The 27,050-nt window shown below is 38.5% G+C and overlaps 2 long non-coding RNA genes across 2 annotated transcripts in view; one reads left to right on the top strand and one right to left on the bottom strand.

The window, feature by feature from the left end:
* Positions 1 to 10,541, top strand: part of LOC123951114 — a 124,691-nt gene extending 114,150 nt beyond the window's left edge. Inside the window, exon 7 of the long non-coding RNA XR_006820345.1 lies at positions 9,727 to 10,541. This is a non-coding gene — a long non-coding RNA (uncharacterized LOC123951114). The remainder of the gene's footprint in view (positions 1 to 9,726) is intronic.
* The window catches only part of LOC123951115, a 51,438-nt gene that overhangs the window by 22,231 nt on the left and 2,157 nt on the right, over positions 1 to 27,050 (bottom strand). The gene's annotated exons all lie outside the window — the stretch shown is intronic.

Raw genomic sequence — 27,050 nt, 5'->3', positions numbered from 1 at the left:
TTAAAATGAACTGAGGGAAAAAAAGGAAAGAAGAAACATAGTCCCCAATTTTTGAAATTCTTATGTTGTTTAAAGGATGAATGTGTTTTACAAAGGTAAACTAATTTCATATTGATTTCTTGAAATAAATAATAAAATCCAGGGATAGTAAGTAAAATTTGCCAAAATATTTTAAAAGTGAAAGCCTGGTAGAATGAGGGGTGAGGATTTCATAGATTTTTAGCTTAGCAAAAGATCTATGACACTATTAAAAAAAACACCCAGCTAATTAGTACATCTGCAATCTAAAAAAGAACTGTGTTTTGTAAGAAAAATGGCAGGTCTTATATAAAAGATAACCCACATGTAGCAAAAATACATAGTTGACTGAGGCAGGATTATACTTTTCTTTCCCATGGAATCTTTAATACTTCCCATTTTGTCCTTAAAAAATAATATTCAGCTCTGCTATTTATTGGGGAGGGCATCCCCAGCAAATCAACAACCTACCGTTGTAGCAATTGATTTGAGAATTATGTAAGGGAGAAGAAAAATACTTGAAACTCGGTTCCTTTGCTTTCATCCTTTTTTCTTGGGGAGGGGAGGGCAAAAAGCTCGATTTTCCAGAGCATTTTATTTATTCCACGGCAGCTTTTAGAGAGGCCAGCCAATCAGAAAGTCTGTGAGGGCCCGGGCCCAGACTCAGTGCTGAGCTCCAAATGTGATTCCAGTCCTGACAGGGGGATTATAGGAAACAGATGACTTACGCTTCTAATTTGTGGCCTTAAATTGCAAACAGAATTTCAGGAGTCGAGCAGAGTAATAAATGGCAATAGAAAAAGCCACACACAGCCAAATCAGTATGTGGTGGTTGTAGGTTAAACTAAATGGGAAGAGACAGGTTATGATGGTTCAGTGTATTACAGAGAAGAAAGTCTTAAATTACCAGTGCTGAGAGGTATTGCTCCGCGGCAGACAGGGTGGACTGCGCAGTCTACAGATATCCCAAGCAGAACAATAAAAAAACAGGTTTAACATAGAACCTGTTGCTGGAGGAATCATTTTTTCCCCTCTTTTAGAAATGGAAGCGGTGTTTTATGTTTGTTTTGACCTCTGCTGTATACTTAGCCCCTTCACATCTGTTTTCGACCGTTGCCGTTTTTCACACCAAATTAAATGTCGAGGAGTCAGATAAAATAAGTTCGAAATATGTCCGAATTATTTTTGTTGACTTCCAACAAATGTCTTAGTAACTCTTTTCACATGGAACGATACCATTTAAATGCCAGCGTAGAAAATTATTTTCCTTTCAACATTTTAGGAGCTAAAGGAAGGAATTTTGAGGTGTACTTAAACTCGGGAAATATTGCATTGGCCTTTTTGGTAACTTGCATGACGGTTTCAGGCTTGCTTGAAGGCCATTCTGCCGTATAAAGTTATGTGCGTTTGTTGGATAGAAATTCCAGAGAATTGTTTAACAACAGCATATAAAAAAAGCCATCATTCAGACCTGCTTCAAACCATAATACCAGTTAGAATCAAAAGAGATCTCCTGTTTACCGTGGAGAAACCAATGTGCAGGTAATCTCTAAATGTCTCTGTTAATGTGTACACGTGTGTGGGAGAAACAGTTAAGACCATCATGACACGGATTTTCATTGTTACAAGAAGTCTGGCTGTCATAAGTCTGTGTTATGAAAATTTAAAGAGTGGCTCACATTTTTAACTTCTAATCTAATAAATACTGTGATAAAGGTAAACTTTCTTTGGAAAGAATATCATCTTTTAAGATCTAATACATCTGTGTATGGGAGACTGACAATTAATTCATGATAAAGATTGATTGGGAAATAATTACCCCATCCTATATTATTTATTGCCAATATATCAAGATAACATGTTCCTCGGGAATGGTAGAAGCAGCGCTCACGGTGGTTCATGATGCTGGTTTGAAGTGGAGCCAAGTAGGAACTACAGTTTTTCTCCCACTTCCCTATGAACACCCTATCTATCTATTACACTAAATTTCACATCTTTGAACTGCTGTATTAACTTTGAATTTGAGTCTTTTGTTTAATATGCTGAAAAAAAGATGTTGTCTGATAGGTAACCTGGAGAAAATGAACTATTTTCATTGTGCTCTTAACCAAGTCTGTTGATAATCATTGAAGATGACTGGCTAAATAGGTTTTGATTAATCACTTGCAAAAATTATGCTTGTTAGAACCACTTTCTATTCTGTGTCATGGTGATAGCAATGTAGGTTATAGCTATTTCTCTGTAGATGGTGGTTTTTTTTTTTTTTTTGGTTTTGTTTTGTTTTTAAATCACCTGGCAAAAAGAGAAAACAAACCTTAGTTGAAAGCTTTTGTCTCTAACAGAAAACTCTTTTCATGCCTGCCTTTTTTTTTTTTTTTTTAAGAAGTGCTCAATTATTATTTGTGTCATAGTGGGAAGACTGGGTCTCTATAGGGCCTGAACCTTTTCAAACAGGAGATAGCTTTTGTTTTTATACCCCATCAACACCGATCACCTAATTAAATCTGATATCTCTGGCTGAAGCGAAATGATTTGTAATAGTTCTTTGGAGTTTACTTAATTAGTTTCGATGTCTTTTGTGTGGTAAATGTGGTGATATTTTATAAAATGGAATTGAGAAAAGAGGAGACAGAATGTACTCTTGTGAGGGATGGGGGAGAGGGAGGTGAGAGGGAGGGCAGACCTGTATGGCCAATCCATGAAAGCAAGGTGTAGCCCCAATGCAAGGCCTTGCAGACTGGAGTCATTCATTAGTTGAGATCATCAAAGAAGATCTGACCTGGAAAAAGGCTTCCTGTCAAACGTAGGCCTGGGCATCTGTCAGGGCCTCAGATTCTACACCTTGATCAGCCCAAGACACTGACACCATTTTCTTTAACAAACACCAACAGTCTTTTTTCTCCTTCACTTTAACATTTCTCAGGGGCTGGATTCCCTTTCTTCTTCCGCTCTGTAGAGAGTAAAGGGAGCTTGTTAACTTGCTTAGATATTTTGACTGTGGATGCTCTTTGGCCACTTGCCTGTGGTAACAGTGTCAAAGCATAACTTGGTATAATTGCTGTATTTGCAGTCAGAAGAGTGTTCTGTCTTTATGTTCAAGCTGCTGAATGAAAAGGAAGTGTCATTTTGGAAAATCCTGTAAATTATCCTCAAAGGTCTGGCAAAATACAATGAGTGACATACCTGGTATGTCTTTGTTCATTGCCAAGCTACAGAAGAGTAGAATAATGGGGTTTTAACTAGGTGAATTGGAAAGCTATACATTCCCGTGTTGGTCGGGCTGAGACTGGTGCACAAGAACATAAAATCAAACTTAAAATGAAGGCAGTAGAACTAGGATTCTTATAATTTAAAAAGTAACTGAAAAGTATTACAATTTTTATTTATCCCTCGTGTCATAGTTTATATGTGGTATGGGTTAGAAATGACCATTTTTGATGGATCTTCCTTTAATAGGGACGTCCATAATTTACAGATATTAGCAATACCCATTGTGCAAGTGGAAATTAGGATCGTGGCGGAATCTTATCTTATTGATGAGTAATCATAGATGGCAACCCAGAACCATATTCGTTATAAGATGCACTTCTAAAGTGAGAGAGTTGTATTCACTCTGTATTTTGTATGTTTTCAGCGTCATTTTGGTAGGAACACTGCAAGATGGGATTTGTGGGGGTTTTTTTTCTCCCTTAGTACAGAACGATGTGAAATTTGAAGCAAATGATGACTATGGCTATTCGTCTGGTCTTTTCTGAGTGAGATGCCTGTACGCACCTCTTCAAGGATAATCCTCACAGAACGGGTGCCAGCTGATTGTTACATAACACTGATAGGCATGAGGCTGCCAAAGCTGGCATTCTTCAGTCTGAGAAAAATGATCCTTCTGGTTAAGCAGACCCTTCCTGTGTCTCACAACCGTACAAAACGGTGTGCTGCTGGAAGGTAATGGCTAGTAATTAGCGTGGCAGGCAGGTAATAACCTGAAATCACCTGCCAATTGTTTCTGAGTGTTTGCTCTCTTTCAAAGTCTGGATGAATGGGACAGTCATGGGAGGGGGGCTGTATGGATGCAGATGGAGAAAAGGGAAGGCACACAACCAGGGAATCTTTCCGAATAGAACGTCTCCCCATTTGTGGCTTATTTTAGCCCCACATCCTCCTTGAGGGGCTCCACAGAGGCATTGAGAATTGGCAGGTTACTTTACCCGCTTGCTGCACCTACTGGGAGAGATGGTGCCTGTTGAGAAATTCTTGGCTGTTCTTCTCAGTTTCAGCTTCTGCACTAGAAAATTGGGATTCAGAGAGTAATGGCAGCTCAGCTTGTTTGTAAAGAAGCATGAATTACTCAAAGCCAGATTTTGCTTCCCGGTTATAGCCTACTTCTTTCTCTTTTACGAGCTTTCCCCCACAACATGGAGAGCCCGTGGTGTTGACACGAGAGAGGCTGGGTAAAGAGCCTATGAGAAGCTGAGATGGGATCACTTCTCTAAGGATCTTATAAAGGCCTCAGACCAGCACTCACACACAAAAGTCCGTATGGGGTACAAATGAGTAACATAATTGAACATATTGAGAGAGGGGGATGGGAGGGAGGAAGTAATAGCCGGATAGCTTGTGGTTTCTCTAAACTTGAATGAATTCCATTCTGCTCCAGCCAATTGCTAGAATATGGATATAGGGAAGACAGAATTTCTAATATTTCTCTAAAGAAAATTTATTTGAGTATAGTTGATGTGTAATATTACATTAATTTCAGGTGAGCACATAGTAATTCAGCTTTTCTATAAGTTATGCTATGCTCACTGATGTGGGAAACAAAGGCAAAAGAAAGAAAAAAATATATATATACTTACTACCTACAGTCCATTGACAATTCCTTGAAATAGGCAGAGTGACATCCCTCTAGGAAATCAGCTGCCTCAATGTTAATACTTCGGTAATGGCAAGAGGCAATCATGGCCTGAGCCCCCAGGATCCTGTAAGTCTACTTTAGCATATAAAAATTCCATTGGAAACTTCCTTTATCTCTACTTCCCAAGATACATGTTGGCAGTCATCCTCCAGGCATATGGCCCACCGATATATATCTGAAGGGTCTCATGGCTCGGGTTTTATTAGACAGTAATAAATGACCTTTTCCTAACAATAGCAAGCCCCCTCAAGGTCCTGGAAACTTTCCAAAATTATTTAGAGACTTATACTATCCCTAACCCCCTCTCAAATTGAATGTATATAATTGGACGTTCTTTCTGCCCGTGGGTCCTGTCTCTGAGCTTTAATAAAACCAGCTTTTTGCACCAAAGATATCTCAAGAACTCTTTCTTGGCTGTTTGCTCTGAACCCCAACATTTCCTACATCACTCACTGCAAGTGTAGCTACCATCGGTCACCGCACACCACTATTACAATGTTACTGACTATATTCCCTATGCTGTGCCTTTTATTCTCATGATTTATTCATTTCATAACTGGAAGCCTGTATCTCCCACTGCCCTTCCCCCATTTTGCACACCTACCCTACCCCCTTCCCTCTGGCAACCATCAGTTTGTTCTCTGTATTTGCAATTTTGATTCTGTCTTTTTGTTTGCGTGGCTATTCATTTATTTTGTTTTTTGAATTCCATATATGACTGGAATCATATGGTATTTATATTTCTCAATCTGACTTATTTCACTTAGTGTAATACTTCTAGATTCATCCATGTTGTTGCAACTGGCAGAACTTAACCTTTTTTATGACTGCATAATATTCGACCACAGCTAAACGTGTGTGCGTGTGTGTGTGTGTGTGTATACTGCATCTTCTTTGCCCATTCACCTATTGATGGAGACTTAGGTTGCTCCCATATCTTGGCTATTATAAATAATGCTTCAGTGAACTTAAGGCTGCATATATCTCTTTGAACTAGTGTTTATATTTTTTTTAGGTAAATACCCAGTGGTAGAATTATCGGATCATACAGTATTTCATACAGAAACTCCATACTATTTTCTATAGTAGTTATACCACTTTGTATTCTGATCAACAGTGTACAAGGGTTTCTTTTTTCCTACATCCTCACCACCACTTGGTATTTCTTGTTTTCTTGATTTCAGCCATTCTGACAGGTGTAAAGTGACATCTCATAGTGGTTTTGATTTGCATTTCCCTGATGATGTGTGATGTTGAGCATCTTTTTGTGTGTCTGTTGGCCATCTGCACGTCTTCTTTGGGAAAATGTCTATTCATGTCCTCTGCCCATTTTTTAATTGGGTTGTTTGTTTTGGGGACTGAGTTATGTAAGTAGGCTCTGCCTACTTACTACTACTACAACCTCAGGCAAGCTCCATCCGACTCAACCTCCATACCCTTGCTGGCAAGTTAAGAGTGATGTACTTAGCTTGCAGAACTATGGTCAGGATTAGAGAAAAATGCTTAAATTATTGCTCTTATTAATCTCTCATATAGCACAGATGAATAGATTGTGGTCATAAGATTTAATAGCCAAAAACATACTTTATACTGGTAAAGATCCAAATCATAAATACATTTTATATTTGTTTGAATTCAAAACCTTCTGTGTTTTTCCAGAGTACTTAAAGAAAATTAACATGATTTCTTGGTAAAGTTTATTTTCAGTTTAAAGAGTATCAAATAAAATTGTGTTCTGACATCTAGAACACTAATACAATTAAATGATGAGTTTCAAGAAAGTTTGAAAGCTAATCAGAGTAAAATAGATTTAGCTGTTCAGTGGAAAATCTGAAGGGAGAACTTGCTTTGGTTTGGGGGCTTGACCTACTGGACTGAATGATGAGAATGACTTCTTTTTTTTAAACCAGGCTGTCATGTTTTTTTTACATATAAGTAAGAAATCTAGTAGATCAAGGTTAATAGAGATTAGTAATACATAGAATTTACTAGGTTGGTAGTGCAGTGGTAGGAAAAAGTGGGGCTGGTCACTGAATGTGCCGAGGACTGGAAGAGAAAGAACTTGTATAGGTGTTTTATAATAAGAGAACCGGATTTTGGAGGTGGCCCCAACACGGTCTAAAAAGTCATCATGTCTGTACCTCAGATTTTCTTTCTATACAGTTACTGTAATTTTAGAAGAGTGGGTTCTAGCTATATTACATCAAACTGAAAAATTACTTGCGTATTTGTTGGGTGCTTTTTTGGGGGGGTGGGGATGGTATAATATTAAAACTGTGTTTTCAAACTGAAAGAGAAAATTGAATTTATATGGAAGCAAAGGTGTAATTGGCTTAATTTGCCCTTTTTCCAAATGCTTTTTATATATAGGTGACTAAGCAGCTTGTAGACACTTTTGTCTTCTTTCTACCTGCCATCAGTTTTGTCTTACGTTTCCCTAAAAATAAAGATATTAAAATCAGTCACCCACCCAGTCACTAGCTTCCAGTTTTTAGATTTTGATTGTTCAACTGCATAGTAATTAAGAAAAATGTCTAGCCCTAAAGATGTTTAAAGTTTTTTTCCCTCAGGGTAAAAAAAATAAAACTGGTACCTTTAGTGTTAATTTAGAAAGGGCAAAACCAAAATGTAAGAATAGAGAGCTGTAAGTCTTGTCTGAATGTATAAGATGAGCTACATGAGCTATTTAAAGAAAAAAAAAGTTGTGTTTTTTAATATGTTGTTGTCACTTTCCCTGAAATATCTGACTATAACAAAAAGGACTTAGTAGTAATATACTATGATTTTTGCATAGCCTGATGGCTACAGATCCTGCGAGGTTACTCATCTTCCTCACCTATTTGCTATCATATGTGTTCATCTCAATATTAACTAGAATATTAAGTGATAGATTTCATTTTCTATAAAGTAGGACTCTAGGGCGCCTGGGTAGCTCAGTGGGTTAAGGCCACTGCCTTCAGCTCAGGTCATGATCTCAGGGTTCTGGGATCGAGCCCCACATCGGACTCTCTGCTCCGCAGGGAACCTGCTTCCTCCTCTCTCTCTGCCTGTCTCTCTGCCTACTTGTAATTTCTCTCTGTCAAATAAATAAAATATTAAAAAAAAAGTAGGACTTTAATAGAATACAACAGAATTTAAGCAGAGAAATCCAAACATGCATTATGAGCAGTTACATATAAAAATTGCAATACTTGGGGTGCCTGGGTGGCTCAGTGGATTAAGCCGTTGCCTTCGGCTCAGGTCATGATCTCAGGGTCCTGGGATCGAGCCCCGCGTCGGGTTCTCTGCTCAGTGGGGAGCCTGCTTCCTCCTCTCTCTCTGCCTGCCTCTCTGCCTACTTGTGATCTCTCTCTCTGTCAAATAAATAAATAAAATCTTTAAAAAAAATTGCAATACTCAGGTAGTTTATCAGTATGAAAATGAAAAGATACCTCATTACAACTATGTACAACCATCATTTCTATGTTACATTAGGAAAAAGTCCTCTTAAGGTCAGATTAATTATGTTGCTAAATAATCATAATTTTCTATTGTAATTTGTGAAACTTCAAAAATGAGAAACATTGATATCCTGCTTTCAAAAAAAACTTAAATCATCGAAAGCCAGGTTTTTATGAGTCATTACCAGAGTTTGTGCATTTTCTCTTATTAAATTATTTTCTTTGAAAAAAAACCAGCTTTGGGAGAGGGGGCAGAAATAAGTGGGCAGGCAGAAGGGAGCTCAAGAGCCACACACTTAAATTGTCTTAATTTCTGAGAAATGTGGGTCTGACAATCACTTAAGACAACATAGTTGATATGGCTGTCAGGATGGACTCTTTTCAAAAGAATGTTTTTATAGAATATTATTGTGACACTTTGTTCAGATGGATGTCTTTAGCAGTATTTGATTAATGTAATGTAATAAAAGAGATGCACACCAAAGTGTCTGTACATGTCTTGTTAAGTATGTTTGATTCATTGTATGTGGTTCTCAGTTCTTTCCTCTTTCCGCAGTTCATTTTTTATCATTTCAATAATATATCTATAAATATGAAAAAGTTGGCACTTTCAAAGTCTTTGACATATATGGCTATTAATTCATAACTCTAAAAAATTGTATCTTTCAACTTGTCATTTTAAAGCTCGTAGAGTTTATTACAGTAAGTAACCTGTGTTAGAAATTAGATTTTGAACTTTAGCAAGAAGATAAATAAGCTCATGAACCTAAAAGTTAAAGATACCTAGACATAGATCTAAGCTAGAATTACATGAAAGGATCAATTATTAAAGATTATAATTTTAAACTCCCTGAAGACATCACTGAGGTTTATATTGGTTAGGCAGTTTCCAACTTATTTTGTTTTCTAACTCCTGATATCAAATATTGAGCAATCTTATAATGAACAAATCTATCCAAATTCAGTTTCATGGTTTATGTACTAATGACATAGACAGTTTTAAGACAAGGTATTCTGAAGGCAAAACAATAGTATATATATGTATATTTTCTACAGGTTACTGTTTTAGCAAGAGTAAGCCCTATAAGGTAGATGCTATTTTATTTCTATTTTCCAGATAGGGAAGCTGTGGCAGGGGTAATAACATGCCCACAATCACATATATGCTAAGGGGCAGTGTGAAACTGGGCTTGGAAATCAGAAATCAGAAGTGTGACTCCAGAGGCTTTGATCACCTCTAGGTGAAGCTAAATGTAGAATGTCTTCTTCATGGTGCCTTTGGTATTGCTTCATAGCCTTTGTTGCATAAGTAACGGCTTGTCCCTCTCACTTTCCATGTTCCTTTCCTTGGTTCAGTTAAGAAGATACTAACTAGAGCCTACTGCCCAGGGGTCAAGATGGCAGAAGAGGAAGATCCTAAGCTGACCTCCCATGGACACACCAAAACGGCAACTACCTCTGGCACCCCTGTCTCTGAAAACGACCTGAAGACTAGCAGAACAGGTCTTCCACGACTAACGGTAAACAGAAAAAGCCACATCAAGACAGATAGGAGGACCAGAGATGTGGTCTAGTTAGGGTGCATAGCCCCGGCATGGTGACCCACAAGTGGGAGGGATATCACAAATATGAAGGTTCTCCCGGAACAGCGAGGAGTTTAAAGACCACATTAGGCACCCTAGCCATGGGGCTCCCACTAGAAAGAGGAGTCCCTGTAATACCCAGCCTTGAAAACCAGTGGGGTCACGTCTAGGAGAGCTGGAGGGCTATGGGAAACACTCCGCTTTTAAAGGGTTTGTACATAAACTCCCTCACCCTGCGACCCGCTCCAGAGATGCTGATCTGAAAAGCACTTGGGTCATATGTGAAAGAGATTCATTGACTCATTTTAGGGCATGTGCCGGAAGGGCAAATATCTGTAGGAACTTTCCTTAGGAACAGAAAACTGTCAGGTACTGCCATTCTTACTCTCCTTCTACCTAGCTGGCCTCTGGTGGGTGCCATTTTTGACTCTCTAGAGCTACCTTGCCATCACTGCTCACCCCAACCCCATGTTCCCTGGTGAACCCACTGAGGCAGGCATCCTACCCCCCACAACCAAAGCAGCTTCTACCCCTGCCATTTATATGTGGAATCTAAAAAGCAAAGGAACAAAATAAAACAGAACAGAAACAGACTCATAGATACAAAGAACAAACTGGTAGTTGTCAGAGGGGAGAGGGTGGTTGCCAGAGGGGTAATGGGTGAAAGAGATTGAGAGGTACAAACTTCCATTTCTAAAATAAAGAAGTCATGGGGATATAAAGTACAGCTTAGGGAACATTATCAATAATATTGTAATAATTCTGTATGATGACAGATGATAACTGGACTTATCATGGGTGATCATGTCATGATATATATAAATGTTGAATCAGTATGCTGTATACCTGAAACTAATAAAATAGATGTCAACTGTATTTTAAAAAAAAAAGAAGGAAAAAGAGCAACTTGAAGCTTGAAAGAGGGAGTCTATTTAAATGGCACAGAGGAAACAAAAGAAAAATCTCTAGTACATACCCAGTAGTTTATTCTGCTCAATTTTTATCTAGAAATATTACATGATTATCGATTAAAGTGAATCCTTAATTCAATAGAATGCCCAAGAGATAAGTTTGCTCTGGGTAATGAGATGTTCTGAAGAACTGAAAATGACCAAGAAACCCATGTTGTTGTTTATTTCCTCATTTTCTGTTAAAAATACATGTGAAAATATGCATGCATCCATTTCCCTCAAAAGTGAAGGTCTAGTGAAATGAATGAAATACTTGATCAGTGAATTCCTTCATAGCCAAAAAGGAAAGACAGAAAGAAATGGACAAAGGAAGAGACAGAGAGAGAGAGAGAAAGAGAGAAAAGAAAGACAAAGAAAAGAAAAGAGAAGAAAAGAAAAGAAGGAAGAAAGGAAGAAACTAATGGGCCAACATTAGGACAGCGAGTCTGAAGTGTTCCACGTAATGAGCTCTGACTCAGAGAGGATTTGGGGCTCTGGAGTGCCAGGCTAGCACATCATGTGTGAATAAGCTTGTGGCAGCAGCTGAGGGTGAGGCCCGAGGACATGGTTTATGTTGGAGCCTCACCGTGTTCTGGGTGACTCATGTACACTAAACAGCAGAGTCATGAACCGTTTACACACACCCAATATCAGGTTCACTCCAAGGCTGTTCTCCCGCAGCCATTTTACGGCTCTCTCTAACAAGCACAGAACTTGTTTTGGCCTTTCCCAGGGGCGGCATGAAGAGGAATTAAAGAACAGAGGGCCTTGAGGTCCCGCCGGTCCCTCCTGGGGAGATTGTTCATCCTCTGGGCTCCAAAAGATGCGTACACGGTACTTTTCTCCCTCTGGTGCTGTGCGGAAGAAGTGGGTTTGGGGTCCCTTAGAGGCCTAGCTCTCAGCAATGTCCTCACCACCTCTGAGACCTTGGGCGATTCAGTTGTTATTCTTGGGTATGGCTTTCTTGGAAAACTATAAAACTTACAGAATGGGATGGCAGAATTTTATGCCTTTATAGGAAATTAACAGAGAAGAAATTGTAACATTATTTTCAGGAGTCCCTCATCCAATTGCTTTAGCTCAGGAACGACTGACGCCAGAGAACTAATCAACAATGTTAATTTTGTTCCGTTTTATATCTGTTTAGTGTCAAGTGAGAGGAAGAGAGGGTTTAAAATTTTTGATATCTATACAAGGCTTTTTGAAGCTATAAATAAAGGAACCTATGCAAGGACTAAGAGAAGGGCAAAAGAAAGAAGTGTTCAACATTGCAGCCTGAAAACACATATGGGCATCTTCTGGGTAAGGAAGCCTGGTCTACGGTGCACTGTTCACGGAGCGCCCCATCTGTGGCCCAGCAACTCCTCTGAGCCTCTGAGTCCCCCTCCCTGAGCCAGGACTGCCTCTGCTTGTGATCAGTGCTCTCGCGCTAGCCTGGGGAAAGGAGGGACCTCAAGGGAGTTAACCATGTTGTTTAAGGCTGTACATTTGGGGGATACATTGATTAAAAGGAATCCAACTCACAGTCTTAGATGATCCTCTGTTCTTGGAGACAGAGAATTGGAGAGGAACACTGTGTTTGTCACCTTAAAGTCCAGGTCTGGCACTACTATTTAGTACGTACTCTGGGCAAGTCCTCTCACATGTTGGGGACTAACTTACTGCATCTGGGAATGGAGGGAGCTGGACCCAAAGGTCTCTAAGGGCTTGAGTTTGCGGGCCAGTGACCGGACTTTTCTATGTAAACACAAAGTAAACTTACAGTAACTATGGAGAAGGACTGTGTCCTTGCTGATAATTGTAAATGTCCATGATGTCAAAATGCACGATGGTAAAAAGTGAAGTTGAAAAATGAGGAAGAGGTGTGACAGGGTGTAATCTACATTGTTCTGAGGGGTGTGTACTTTTTAGGCTGCTTAGGGTCAGGGCTGAAACCCCTATGTCTTGTAGCATATTTCAGAGTCAGCCAAAATACATTTTGGTGAAGAACCGCCTTGTCCAGCAAGGGAGAGGACGGTGATTAAAACAAGGATAGCCCCGTGGCTCACATGATCCCTTTTTCTGATGGAGAGAGGGGGCAGAGAGGAGCATGGAAAAAAGAAAAAGACTTGGGCTAAAAAATTAAGTCAAATCCATGATTGAAATTTATACGTTTCAAAAATACACAAAAATGTAGTGAAGAGTATAATGAATCTCCATGTTCGCATTAAGATTTAACAATCAATCCATGGACAATCTTGTTTCGTATATATCCTCCAGTTAACCTTGTTTTATTATGATGACTTGGGGGCAAATCTGTCACATTTATTTTTATCTGTACATATTTTTAAATATACCTCTAAAATTTAAGAGTTCTTTTTATTTAAAAGGCAATTATACTATTACTAACAAAAATTCCTTATTATTATTCAGTAACAAGTTAGAGATCAGATTTCTCCAATTTTCTCATACACACATGCACACACACACACAATGATTTGTTTGAATCTGGATCCTAATAAGTTCATAGATAGCTTTGGGAATAAGTCTCTGTTCGGACTCTTTTAATCTATAGGTATCCTTCTATTTTTTTTTTTTTTTCTTAACATCGATTTTGGTGAAGAAACTGAGTCATTTGTCCCTGAATTTTCTGATTTTAATGATTAAATTTCAGTGTTATCTTTTGACATGTCCCCTGTGTTTCCTGTAAATTCCTTTAAAGGCATGATTAGGTTTTTTTTTTTTTTTTTGGGCAAGTCTTCATAGATGTATAGTGTATTTCTATTAGGAGGCAAATAATGTTTTATTGCCTCCTTTTTTGTGATATTAGTAACCATTATTGATTATTATCTAGATTTCTTAATTCATTACAGGCTGCAGTATATTAATTCTATTAATGTAATTCCTTTTTATCTTACTAGCTGAAATATTTTTTATTAAAAGAAACTTCCCCTACTTGATTACTTGAAGAATTGCATATTCATTATAATTTGTATATGAAACTCAGGGGGAAAAAAAAATATACTAGATTTAACCCTTTATTCACCAGTTTCAACTTATTTTCTTGCATTCTTCAAAAGTGACCAATGAGAGCTCTGTCTGGGTTGAAACTATTTATTTTGATCTCATGAATTTAAAAAATACTGGACCTTAAACTTGTGAGTCAGACAGATGTAGGTTTTCATCCTGACTCCTCCATGTTACACCAGAAAGAATCTTTCCTTCTTACTTCCCATGAAGTAAGACCTTTACCTCCCATGGTAAGACTTTCTCTTGACTCTTGTGACCAAGTTGAAACCTCCCAAATGCACTGTTTCACATTCATTTGTATGCATGTCTGATTTCTTTACTAGACTGTAAGTTGCGTATGGGAATGGGCCATGTTTTCTCTTCAGCATCTCTAAGCATCACATCCCCATCATGAGTATGTCAGTAAATCTTTGTTCATGGAATGTTGAAAAACAGGGATAAATTAATCTCTCTGAGTTTCAGTTTTCTCATCTGGAAAATCGGGGTAACAATACCAATTTCACAATACTGACGATATATGAAGATTAAAGGAAGTGACAGGTGTAAGACACCTGGTCCGTTGCAGGCTTTCTCAAGTGGTGGCCAGTTTTACTGCCATTTCATATCTAATGACCTTGGACACTACCTGCCCGGGAAACAATTATGACAAAATAATATCTGCTTCTGTTTTTGAAATGCTATGCCAGATGCCAAATGAACAGCATGTACAGAGTTTAAAAGGTCCTGAACTAGAGGAGAGAAAGACATAGCCGTCAGGTCTCCTGCCTCCAAAGCTTATGGGGAAGATGAGGTAATAATTGAGAATGAGCTCAAAATAATTATAAAGAATTATAGGAACCAATTATATCTGAGGGGATGGGTGAAGTAGTTTAAGTTAGGGGAAGGAGGGGAAGCATCAACTCTGGAGGAGGCTTTGTGGAAAAGAAAATCTGGTTAGGGCTGATCTTGGTGTCAAAAAAGGAAGTTGCTGTTTTGGGAATGCTGACTACATGTCCTCCCCAATACTCACTTAACTAAGAAATATCTCTTCCATTGGCTGGCAATCATTCAAATCAGAGTCTATCCTTATGCTAATGCTACAAATTTAGATATTTTCTCACTCACACCACAGTTCGTCCCACTTCCATAATTTTGCTGGGGCTGGTCCTTCCCCTGGAGCGCCCTTCTCGTTTTTCTTTACTTATTGGTTTGGTATCATGTCAGCAGTCACTTCTTCTGGGTGTCGTTCTCAGGCTCTTACCCCAATCCACTAGATGTGTTAGGAATTTTCATTTTGGCAAACTCCGTATGCTAACAGTGTGGAGGCTGTTAACAGTGTGGAGGACCCGTTAGAAGAACCTGGAGACTAGGGATGTCATAGTCCAGGTAGATGAGGAGGCCTGGGACGGAGGCAGTGGTTTTGGTCGAAAGGGGACAAATGAGGAACCAAATTCGGGAGGTAGAACTCATAGTTCTTGAGTACTGTGTTTGGTTGAGGTGGCTCTGAAGAGTTCAGCATACAAGTAAATAATAATGTTGGCACTTTAGCACAGTCCAGGCCTTATTATTCTTATATTACTTGATGTTTGGACTATTCCTGCTCCTGTTCCTTTCCAGAAAGCTGTGTGACCTTGACTTTCCCCTGTTTTCCCAGGATGTCCTATATATATCCCTATCACTGCATTTACCGTGCTGTTTCTTTCTTTTCTTCCCCCCTCTTTTATCTTTTATTATTATTTTTAATTAACATATAATGTATTATTATTTTATTAACATATAATGTATTATATTAACATATAAGGTACCGTGCTGTTTCTTTCTTTTTCTTTTTTTTTTTTAAAGATTTTATTTATTTATTTGACAGATAGAGATCACAAGTAGGCAGTGAGGCAGGTAGAGAGAGAGAGGAGGAAGCAGGCTCCCTGCCAAGCAGAGAGCCCGATGCGGGGCTTGATCCCAGGACTCTGGGATCATGACCTGAGCGAAAGGCAGAGGCTTTAACCCACTGAGCCACCCAGTCGCCCCTACCATGCTGTTTCTATCTGGGGACTTCACCAAACTGTGAGCCGGGGAGGCAGAGAACTCTCTTATTCATCTCTGTAACCTCGGCAGAGCGCTCAACACTCCCTCAGTGTTTAAGATATAATAGACAGGTTCATGAGGTCTTATCTAATCATTGTACATTTACATTTAGATAAGATATTTAGTTACCTGGAAGGATAGTTCAGTAACGTGTTAACACGTGAACCTGAGTTAGTTTATCTGATTGACCCCTTTTCCGCAGCAGGAACCCAGCAGTTGTGGGCCTGCCCCGCAAGCTGATCTGGGGGAAGGTTGGCTGCACCTGCTAGTTCTCAGCCCTGGCTGAGATGCAGGGAAAGAGCAAAGGTGGTTTGTATGTTTGTTGTTGTTGTTTGTTTGTTTGTTTTCTTAGCTTGACCCCTGTGTGAGAAAAAGCAGGGAAAAGCAAGAAGTATTTAGGGAAGAGTAATCAAATTTTTAGTCTTGGCCAGACTCTAGACACTGAGCTGAGACAAACTGTACAGAAGTTGGGGGGTGGGCAGCTGTTGGAGAGCCTTACTACATGGACACAACAGGGTGTGTGGAGAAATACCCACCATAGAAATGTATAATCGTCTTTCCAGAAAAAAGACACCTTATATTTTCAGTGTTTTGTATATTTGCACTGAGAACTTGCTCATTTATCTAGGTCCTAAAACAGTTATCTGCCTAAGAGATGCTTTTTGACATAAACAATCTACCTGGTGTCAGACTTTCTCAATAGATAAGACACACTCGTACTCAGGAAGGAACTTCTGTGCTAAGATAGCACACCAAACTTTTATTGTTCATGTGGGAAGAAAGGCGTGTGTCAGAATAACAGGAAAACCCACTCCAGTGTATCTGAACCTGATGTGGGAGGAGGGGTCGTCACTCATATGAGGCACAACAAGACTCTGGCCAATCTTGTAACGTGGACTATCCTAGAAGTCATTGCTTTCCGAATGTTTGAGTGCCAGCAGAGATGAAATGAAATCCAGGATTTTTTCAGACAGTGTTAGCAATGAACAAGAGGATGTTTATCATTAAATAATCAGACTGATCATATTGCGTTTCATAGGAGTTAGCCCTTGTCTGTGTTTGTCCAATTACATGTTTCCATCCATAACCTGTGATTCTTTCCTCAGTGGAGGGATGGGCAGGCGTAGATCTTTTTCTTTGAAAATGTTTGTCTTCTATCATGTTTAAATACATAAAATGTCATAGCTATTTTTCAGTAGCTATATATGTGCTTAAAAACTTGTTAAATATAAAGATTTATAGGTGGTATTTTGACTTCTGACTTATATGGAATCTTATGAAATTATACTAAATACACCTTTAAATTATACTGATTAGGAAATCTGTGAGAAGAACACTTTACAGAAATGCCAACAGGGTTGAGACCAGAACAGAGATGTTCAAGTATAATGGTTCTGGCCTTCTTTGCATTATTATGAATTTTTATTTGTTTCCTTATTACTGTCAGGTAGGCTTCTCCTGAGAAATTTGGATGGACGATTTAAAGGAGGTGTGTTTCCAGGAAGACTTAGTGGCAAGACTGGAAAGAAGTCTTAGTGAAATATGGCATAAGTCATTCTAACGTGACCTTGAGTCTCATAACTCTGGAGGAAGTAGGTACGGGGTAGTGTCAGAAAGGGAAAGATACTGAGGTGTTTCTAACACAGGCACAGGGTATGTGGCAATGATAGAACATTACTAAAGTTTTCCTCTAGAATGAGTCATTGCCAAATATAATTTGAAGCTTTATGCAGCCTCAAGAAAATATCAATTTCTATGATTTTTATGAACTTGCACTTTAGAAAGGTTGGCAAATTGATAGACAATGAATAAATGCATTCAGTATTCACAGTTGAACTTATATTGTGGCTTGAATGTAGCTATGTATGATACCAAAGTTAGGGACATATGGATGTCTTTCTGACAGTCTGATTTGTTAAAAACGATACTGATATAATTTGACTGATAATGAAGTATTCTAGGCTTAATTGAGAAGCAGCTTTTGTATTATAGTTCAAGACTAGATAGTAGTTTCTCAAATCAAATGTCTAAGCACCCTAAAGAAATGCATTTCATTGCAAAGCTGAAATGATGGCATATTAGAGTCCCTAACTTAATTACAGACAGATGTACCTCTGGTCTAATAAGCTCCATATTGTTAATGGCAATGGTAGCATCTCCCTTCATCAGTGTTCTCCAAAATATAATCTTATTATTTGACCGAATCTGTGGTGATATCATGTTATTTTTTCCTTTTTGGTTTTGTTTGGGTGATAGACAGGGTGTGTGGTGGGATGAATGTTCAGAGGTTTGGGAGCCAATTTGTATGTATTTCCAAAAGATAACATTAAAAAAATAGTCAGTGGAAGTATAACTAGAGTTCTGGGTTCTTAACTGTTTGTATCCAGGAGAACTTCCTACATTAAAGAAAAATCAGAGCAAAGAGACTGGTCTCTGTTCCCACATGAACTATTTTCCTATCAGCAATAAATTGTAATAAAATGTGATAAAAATCAAAATTTGGCATAATTTTGTAAGAGCTTGATATTGTAGGTATACGTATGTCAGATATTAAACTTATTTAGTATTAATTTACTCGAGCACTATAAAATGAGAGGCAGATAGGATATCTTCTCTAGAGTGCACATAGTTAAAATAATACCTGGAAATGACATGGTCAAATATGTTGATAACTTTTTTAAAAAAGATATTATTTGTATATTTGTGTGTGTGTGTGTGAGAGAGAGAGAGAGAATAAACAGCGGGGAGGGACAGAGGGAGAAGCAGCCTCCCCACTAAGCAAGGAGCCCCATGTGGGACTCAATCCCAGGACCTTGGGATCATGACATGAACTGAAGGCAGACGCTTAACCAACTTAACCATCCAGGTGTCCCTGGGCATAACTTTACATTTTAGAGATACATTATTTTATAGACAAATTTAGTAATAATGTGCATTTTCTTCTAGGAATTTGGTGACCAAAGTACTTTGCCTTCCCCCTAGTGTTCTGATAATAAGATTTCGTATTCTGTGAGCATTTCATATTTCCCCATCCTCTGAGCTCATGAAGAGTCATCAACCCTTAACGTCTCTACTCCCCCAAGATAATGCTAACCAGGAGAAGTCAGTTCCTTCCATAGGCACTGTGATTACCACATGGCAGACTTTGCCTCTTCCAGGAACTCTGATTGGCTCAGTTTGCGAGAGCCCATAGAGGATTTTACCATTTTCAGTGGCAATTTTGTCAAACTGAAACACAACTTGTCTACTGCCCAGTTCAACTTTCCCATGATTCTTAAGGTGGCCCTGGCCTCCATTTTGAAAACAGAAAACAAAACCACAGATCTATGAAGGTCAAAGGGGGAAGTTAAGAAAGCTGCAGCAATTGTTAAGACGTGGAAACTTCTTGTTTAAATTTCATTAGCCTCACTTATATTGACTCTCAGGTAGACATTCTAATGACTTGTAATTCTGCTGTACTTTATGAAGCAGTGGGAAATGGTAGACACATGGATAGAGTCAAAGCTGCAATATTGGTAATTAGTTCAATAGAATAAACAATGGGAGTTAAGCTATTTGCTAGAAGTTTGAGAGCAAATTTGACAAGGCAAGGAAAATAGATTGTACTCCAGAAAGAACTAGCTAACACTTAAATTCAGAAAGCTCTGGATTCCTTCCTAGTTGAGTCCTGTAAATAGAGAAGAGAGTAAGAAAGAGAAGTAATTCAAAAGGGGGGGAGGCTAGGAGAGTAAACTGAATTTTTCCATGGAAATAAGATTTTTTTTTATAACTTTTTTCACCCCTTTTAAGTTATTGCTTTCAGTTTACTTCAATGCAGTCACTGAAGTAGCTTAGAAAGAAATCTTTGATATGCCAGATCAACCAAAAGTTTTAAAATATCCTTTTGTGCCTCCATTTATAATGCAAATAGTAAGTTGGCATTTTGGGTTCATTTCACCATTGTCTCTGAAGTGGGTTAACATACACAGAATGAGGAAGTGAAGGGAGTCCCACAAGAGAGCACATCTTTGATAGTTCAATAATAATAAAAAATGTATTTAGGTCTTTTCTAAATACCTTTCACCTCCTAAGAATATGAAAAATGAGAGGAAGAGATTTAAGAAGAATAAATTGTGGTTGTCTTTTACGTTAGCTGAATGACTAAAGATATTGTTCTATGAATTACCCAATACTTAAATATTCCTAAGTCTAGCCTTTATGAGCTCATAAAAGACTTTGCTTATGTGTCTGGGAAAGCCAGTATCTTTATATACTGTCAGAACAGAACTAACATACTGTTTCAATATAGGTTTGAAAACCAGCAGATATTTTGTTATATAAAGCAACTGGGCAATCACCTTAAACCCACGTTTACATTTTAGTTTTATCCTACATAAACATTCCCTAGCTGAAATAGTTTTAAAAACTGGTAACCTATGTTTGAGAATGATGGAAAGAGACTGAATCCTGGTTGAAAGATTATTGCCACTGTAGTGTTTTATTCATGGAAATCTCCAATTTTTTTTCCAGATATACTAAAAAAGCCAAAATTCATTAATGTCAGAAACACAAATGAGGGTTGGCACGGATCATGCATCCATGCTAGGAGGAGGGAAGGCTGGGAGCCCCGTCCAGTGGATAAACCCCAGATTCCACTTTCTCATTTGAGTTCTTTTGTAAAGCCTCTCATGCATTCTGAAGCGTAAGAATTTCTTCTAGGCAACTGTTGTCAAAATATATTTTCCGACAAATACCCACCAAAATGCAACCAAGAGCAATAATATTTCAGGAAGCTTTAGCTCAAGTGTGAGTAATAAACACTGGATAAACAGAAGTTTTACCATCTTCTGTTTCATGATTGAGTTTTTCAAACATAAACAATTTATAAGGGAAAAAAGTGGGCCATGTCAGATTGGAGAAATGGAGAAAAGCTTGACGGGAGAGGTAGTTAGGACAAGCCTGTGATTCCAAACAGGTTGAGATATCTTCTCTTTGAAGTCATTATTCCTTACCCCGACTCCTCCCCCTCCCTCATGGGCACTGGCATGGAATTTTTTTTTTCCTTCACTTCTCTCAGGACCCCAGTTCAAACTCCTTCATATTCTCCCCCCTTCTTCTCTCATTCATCTCCCTGGTCTTTCTCCCACTAAGGCTTGTTGAGAAACTGTTACTCCCCAGGTGCTCTCCTCACCTCAGCCTTGCTTAAGTAACCCCTTCTGCATATATTTCTCTTCTTCTTTTTGAGATTTTATTTATTTATTTGAGAGAGAGAGCACAAGCAGGAGGAGAGACAGTGGAGAGGGAGAAGCAGGGTCCCTGACATGGGGCTTGACCCCCAGGACCCTGATTCCAGGACCCTGAGATCATGACCTGAGCTGAAGGCAGACACTTAACTGACTGAGGCACCCCTTTTATATATATTTCTTAATGGTCTATAGTTTAGGAGAAAAAGGTTTTCCCAGTGACCCTCTTTTTCTTTTATCTGAGCTGAACTAAGCTTTATAACTCTGATTAGAGATAAAACTTTATTCTTCCACACTGCCACTCTTTCTTCTGTCTCGTTGACCACAGCTGGTATAAAAGCTATCAGTGCTGAAATGTTTAGCATATCAAGACTTATTTGCAGAAATGGCGATAAAATACCACTAGAAAGCATGTTATATTTACTCTGGAGGAGATGCTGTTGGAACCCTACCTAGGTTCCCTTCAGTGGTTGGTACGTGCTTCCCTGGCTGCTTTGAGTTTGGCTGTTAACTCAGCCCCGCCACCTTCCTTGGAAGATTGCCCTCTGGCCAATGACTACCTGGGAAGGAGGAAACTTGCAAAGGCCAGCTTCAAGGCCTCAAAGGAAAAAATGCTGAGGTGCTATTTGTTCTCCAGAGCTTCTCCATGGCATCAACTGAACTAGTTCTCCAGTCCAGCCCACATTCCTTTCTAGTGTTCTTTCCCTCTCTCTTCCCTCTCCTTCTTCAAACACTCCCCCAAAAGAAGTCATTTGAACAAGTATTCCTATCTCATTCTGTTTCTGGAGAGAGTCACCTAAGACATTCACCTTTGAAATAAAGAAAATTTTTAGAATTATTTGACTAAATATTCAATATGTAAGAAATGATCAATTTTAAGATGGACATGGGTAGAATAGCCTTAGATTTGGAAAAACTGAAACTTTAAGATATTTTTAGTTGTGCCAAAACTTAAGAACTACAGAGATATTATCTTTTTTCTCATAAAAAAGAGGAAATACTTTTAAAGGAGTTGCAAATATTTAAGATGTTATTAGCCCAGAAAAATCCCATGAGTGGGGCTGTAGTTGTTTCCTAAGTACTTACATTATGACTAATTTTATGATTTCCAAAATAGTTTCAATTACATGACCTCAAGTCAATCTCATGACAGGCACGACAAGCAGGGATAATTATTAGCCCCCTTTTCCACATGTGAAGACTGTGCCTCAGAAAGGTTAAATGACTTGGCTGTTATCTCAGAGTTCATAAGTACCTGACTGATAGTCGGTGCTCAAACTCAGGTATCTGTGTGAAACATAGTGAGATTTGCTAATTAATTTAAACCATGTTAAGTTTATCAGAGGCTGGATCTTCAAGTCCTGTTATTAAATCTATTTGGGCTGCCTTAGCTGTCATCCTACTAATCTGGAGTTAATCTTGGGCAAAGTGGTCAAATTCATATTAAATGTGTATATTGATTATCCACTGATGTGTAATAAATTATCCTAAAAACTAGCACATTAGAACAACAAATATTTATTATATCACGGCTTCCATGGGTTGGGAATCTGAGGGTTGCTTAAGTGCCTCTGCCTCAAAGACTTCCCAAAGCTATCATTAAGGTGCTGACCAGGGTTGCAGTCTCATCTAAAGCCTCAATTGAGAGAGGTTTAGCTTCTAAACTCACTTAGGTAGTTGTTGGCAGGATTCAGGTCCTGGGAAGTTATGAGACTCGGGGTCCCATTTCGTTACTAGCTGTTGGCCAGAAGCCATCTTCAGTCCCATATCAGCTGGCCCTTTCCACAGGACAGCTCACAAGATGGCAGCTGACATCCCTCAGAGTGGACAAATGACAAAGTAAGAAAGGACAAATGAAGTGGAAGCCAGAACTCTTTTTTTTTTTTTTTTTTTTTACTACCTTAATCTTGGAAGTGACACCCTGTCGTTATTACTGCATTCTGTTGGTTAGAAGTGAGTCACTAGCTAGAGCCCACTACGAGTGGGAGGGGATTACACAGGATGTGAGTATCAGGAGGCAGGAGCCATTTCAGAGGCTGCCCACCATGAGGTTGGTTGTCTTTTCCACGTATGAGGCCCTGCCACTTGATCCAGAGAGAACTCCTTGTTCTCTCTATACAGAGGCACAGGATTATTTTTACTCTGTTTATTTCATGGGTTTAGGTGTATATGTCCTGGTTGAATGCTCTTCTCATTTGTTCTTTCTCCCACCCTCTCTTCAATTTCTCTTCTCCTTTTGCTCTTCTTGCTTCCTCTGCCCTCCTGCCTCTATCTATACTCATTTCTCATTCAGACTCGCTGTGTTTCTCTCTCTCCTCATTCTTTAAGCAGTCACCTTCCTTTCAGAATTCAAATCCTCTATATCTTTCCTGCTACTGTGTTGCTTACTGTTCCTCTATCTGTTCACAGGGACCAAGGGCAACCAGCAATTTTAGATGCTGGCTTTCAAGTTTTTAAATAAAGTGATTTAAGTCAACTATTGGGTCCAGTCTTTCTCCTAAGTTCCTCTAGGAAGATGGCACCATGATGAAGTAAGACAACAAGGTAAAATTTTTATAGAATATTGAAAATCCCATTTTGGGGGAAGGTCATTTTTTCCCCCATTTCCCCATGTATAATGTCGAGTCTCAATTGTATCCAGTGTCCAGTCTCCTTTTATGTTAAATTCTTAAAGAATTTAAACATACGATGATTATAATGATGATCATAGTAATGATGAGATGGTGATATAATGATGACAAGGCAGGCTAAAGGATACCGTTACATCACTTATCCAAAACGACCTGTTTAACTCTTGATCACCAGGACTGACTGTAAACTCTATCTCTATTTCCAGTATTTAGCTCCATTGGAATGAATGAATGTAGCACTTTAGCCGAACTATAGTAGATTGGACAGGTTGGCTATTTCAGCTATTAAAGATAGGGTGGAAAATGGTTTTCCCACATCTTATGTGGAATTCTGGAAAACTGTTAATGGTATCTCTACTTCTATTTTCCAGAAGAGAAGATGCTCTCAAGAAGGGACTATTTGACCTAGCAGAGAGCATTTCTCCAACACTGGGGCAGGGTTGATATGCAGTAATTAGCCTATTTTGGTCTAGGATGACTGATAGCGATTCCAAGGACTGTTTTGTGATATTAGACAAAGGTTCTTGGGGCAAAACATGATTAGAATATGTTCAACTTGATGACATGTATGTTAAGCCTATTGGCACAAAACAACTGATTTCATTGCATGACCTACTGGTTAGAAACATCAAAAGTAGGAGGCAAATTATTTGGAGAAGAGTTGTTTAGTGAGTTAGAATGAATGGAGTCTTTAGTGAGCACTGGCATCAAATTCTATCCTAGTTTGTTGCTTGTCATGCCCTATTCTCCATCTGGGATGCCCAAGGCACTCTTTTTCAGGACACTTGACCTACAAGTCATATTTCAGAAACTACTGATTTGGTGCTTGCTGATGGAGTGTAGACTCTGAGGAGTCCGGCTGCTGGATAACATACAGACTAATGACCCATCAGATGCTAAAGGCAAAAGCTTAAAGTGCACTTGTGAATTAAACCACAGTATTGTCGGAAAGGAAGAATTTATTATGTCATTAAATTTAATTCACTAAGTTTTGCTTCTTTAGATGCACTGCACTGAGGGAAAAGTAAGAAATTAATTTTAAACAAGCATTATTTTTCTTCTGCTTACCCAGGTAAAGGATAGTCATGTGAAAGAGAGTATTTTATTGGGATTAAAAGAAGCCATTAAGAAGAATGATAAATTGCGAAAACTGGGCATGACTGCCAAGCCAGGCATGAACTTTTAGATCAGAGACTGTGCTTCAGTTAGAAAACACAGAGGAAAACCAGCCTTGCCTAATTTAATGACACCCTGGGTGAAGTTTTTAGGACTTTGCATAAAATCTCGGAGGCTCATTGATACGAAGATGTCAGCAATAATCATAGTTGACACTTAGAGTGTAATCTGAAAGAATGGACACAAAATGAAAATCAAGATAGAGTTTTGTGTTTTTTTTGCTTCAAATCTAGTAATTATTAGGATATGAGGAAAATTCTCTTAATTTAAATATTACAATAAAACATAAAAGCATAAAATATGCGGTGTTGAATCTTTCTACATATACCTCATGGTTTCCTTATAACGACAGCTAAATGTTGATAAATAGCAACTGAAAGCTAAGCGAGGAAATTGCTGGGTGTTTGCACCTTTTGTCTTATCAATCAAAACAATCTGACCATCCTCACAGGGAGTTCTAAATGAATTTCAGTTGTATAGAGGTAAATACAAAAATTAGGCTTTATTGTATTGATAATGCCAGTTCTAATAATTGAGAGACTTTTAGTATTTGTATTCCAGGTAATGAATTTCCTATTAGTGATTGTTATGTAGTAGAATCAAAGAAAGAGTGTAAATCCTCAAAGAACAGATTCTGGTCATTTTTTTAACTAAATAAATTCCATAGCAAACAGCTTATGTCAAATAAGAGAAAAAAATTATAGTGGATCATTGAACAACACAGGGGGTGGGGGTGGGGCTTTGAGGCACCCATGCCCTGGGGAGTGGAAAATCTGCATAAAACTTTGACTTCCATGAAACTGAATTACTCATAGCTTACTGTTGATTGGAAACCTTACCAATAACATTTGTAGTTGATTAACACGTATCTTGAATGTTGTATGTATTATATACTGTATTCTTATAATCAAGCAAGCTAGAGAAAGAAAATGTTATTAGGAAAATCACCAGAAAAGGCGAACTACTGAAAGGTAGAAAATATTTGCAAATGACATACCCAATAAAAAGCTAGTATCCAAAATATATAAAGAAGTGATAGAATTCAATACTCCCCAAAACAAATAATCCAATTAAAATGTGGGCAGAAGACATGAACAGGCATTTCTCCAAAGGAGTCATCCAGATGACCAACAGACACATGAAAAGGTGCTCATCAGTCATCATCAGGGAAATACAAATCAAAACTACAATGAGATATCACCTCACACCTGTCAGAATGGTTAAAATTATAAACACAAGAAACAGCAAGTGTTGGCAAGGATGTTGGAGGAAAAGGAACCCTTGTGCTGTTGGTGGGAATGCAAACTGGTGTGGCCACTGTGGAAAACAATATGGATTCTCCTCAAAAAGTTAAGGGCACCTGGGTGGCTCAGTGGGTTGTCTGCTGTCTTTGGCTCAGGTCGTGATCCCAGGGTCCTGGGATCAAGTCCCGCATCAGGCTCTCTGCTCAGCAGGGAGCCTGCTTCTTCTCTCTCTGCCTGCCTCTTTGCCTACTTGTGATCTCTGTCTGTCAAATAAATAAATAAAATCTTTAAGAAAAAAAAAGTTAAAAACAGAGCTACCCTACAATCTAGGAATCAGACAACTGGGTATTTACCCCCAAATACAAAAACACTAATTCAAAGGGCTATATGAACCCTGATATTTATAGTTACATTATTTACAATAGCCAAATTGTGTAAGCAGCCCAAGTGTGGATCGATAGATGAATGGATAAAGAGGATGTGGTACATATGTACAATGGAATATTAATTAGCCACAAAAAGAATGAAATCTTGCCATTTGCAACAACAGAAATGGACTTTGAGGATAATGCTAAACAAAATAAGTCAGTCAGAGAAAGACAATTACCATATGATTTCACTCATATGTGGAATTTAAGAAACAAAACAAATGAGCAAAAGAAAAAAAAAAACAACAAGGAAAGAGAGACAAACCAAGAAACAGACTCTTAACTATAGAGAACAAATTGATGGTTACCAGAGGGGAGATAGGTGGAGGGATGGGGGAAAAAGGAGATAGGGATGAAAGAATATACTTATCATGATA

This window comes from Meles meles, chromosome 9 (genome assembly GCF_922984935.1).
Source record: "Meles meles chromosome 9, mMelMel3.1 paternal haplotype, whole genome shotgun sequence".
Lineage (NCBI taxonomy): Eukaryota > Metazoa > Chordata > Mammalia > Carnivora > Mustelidae > Meles > Meles meles.
The sequence above is the reverse complement of the archived record's forward strand: the minus strand, read 5'-3'. Positions and strand labels throughout refer to the sequence as shown.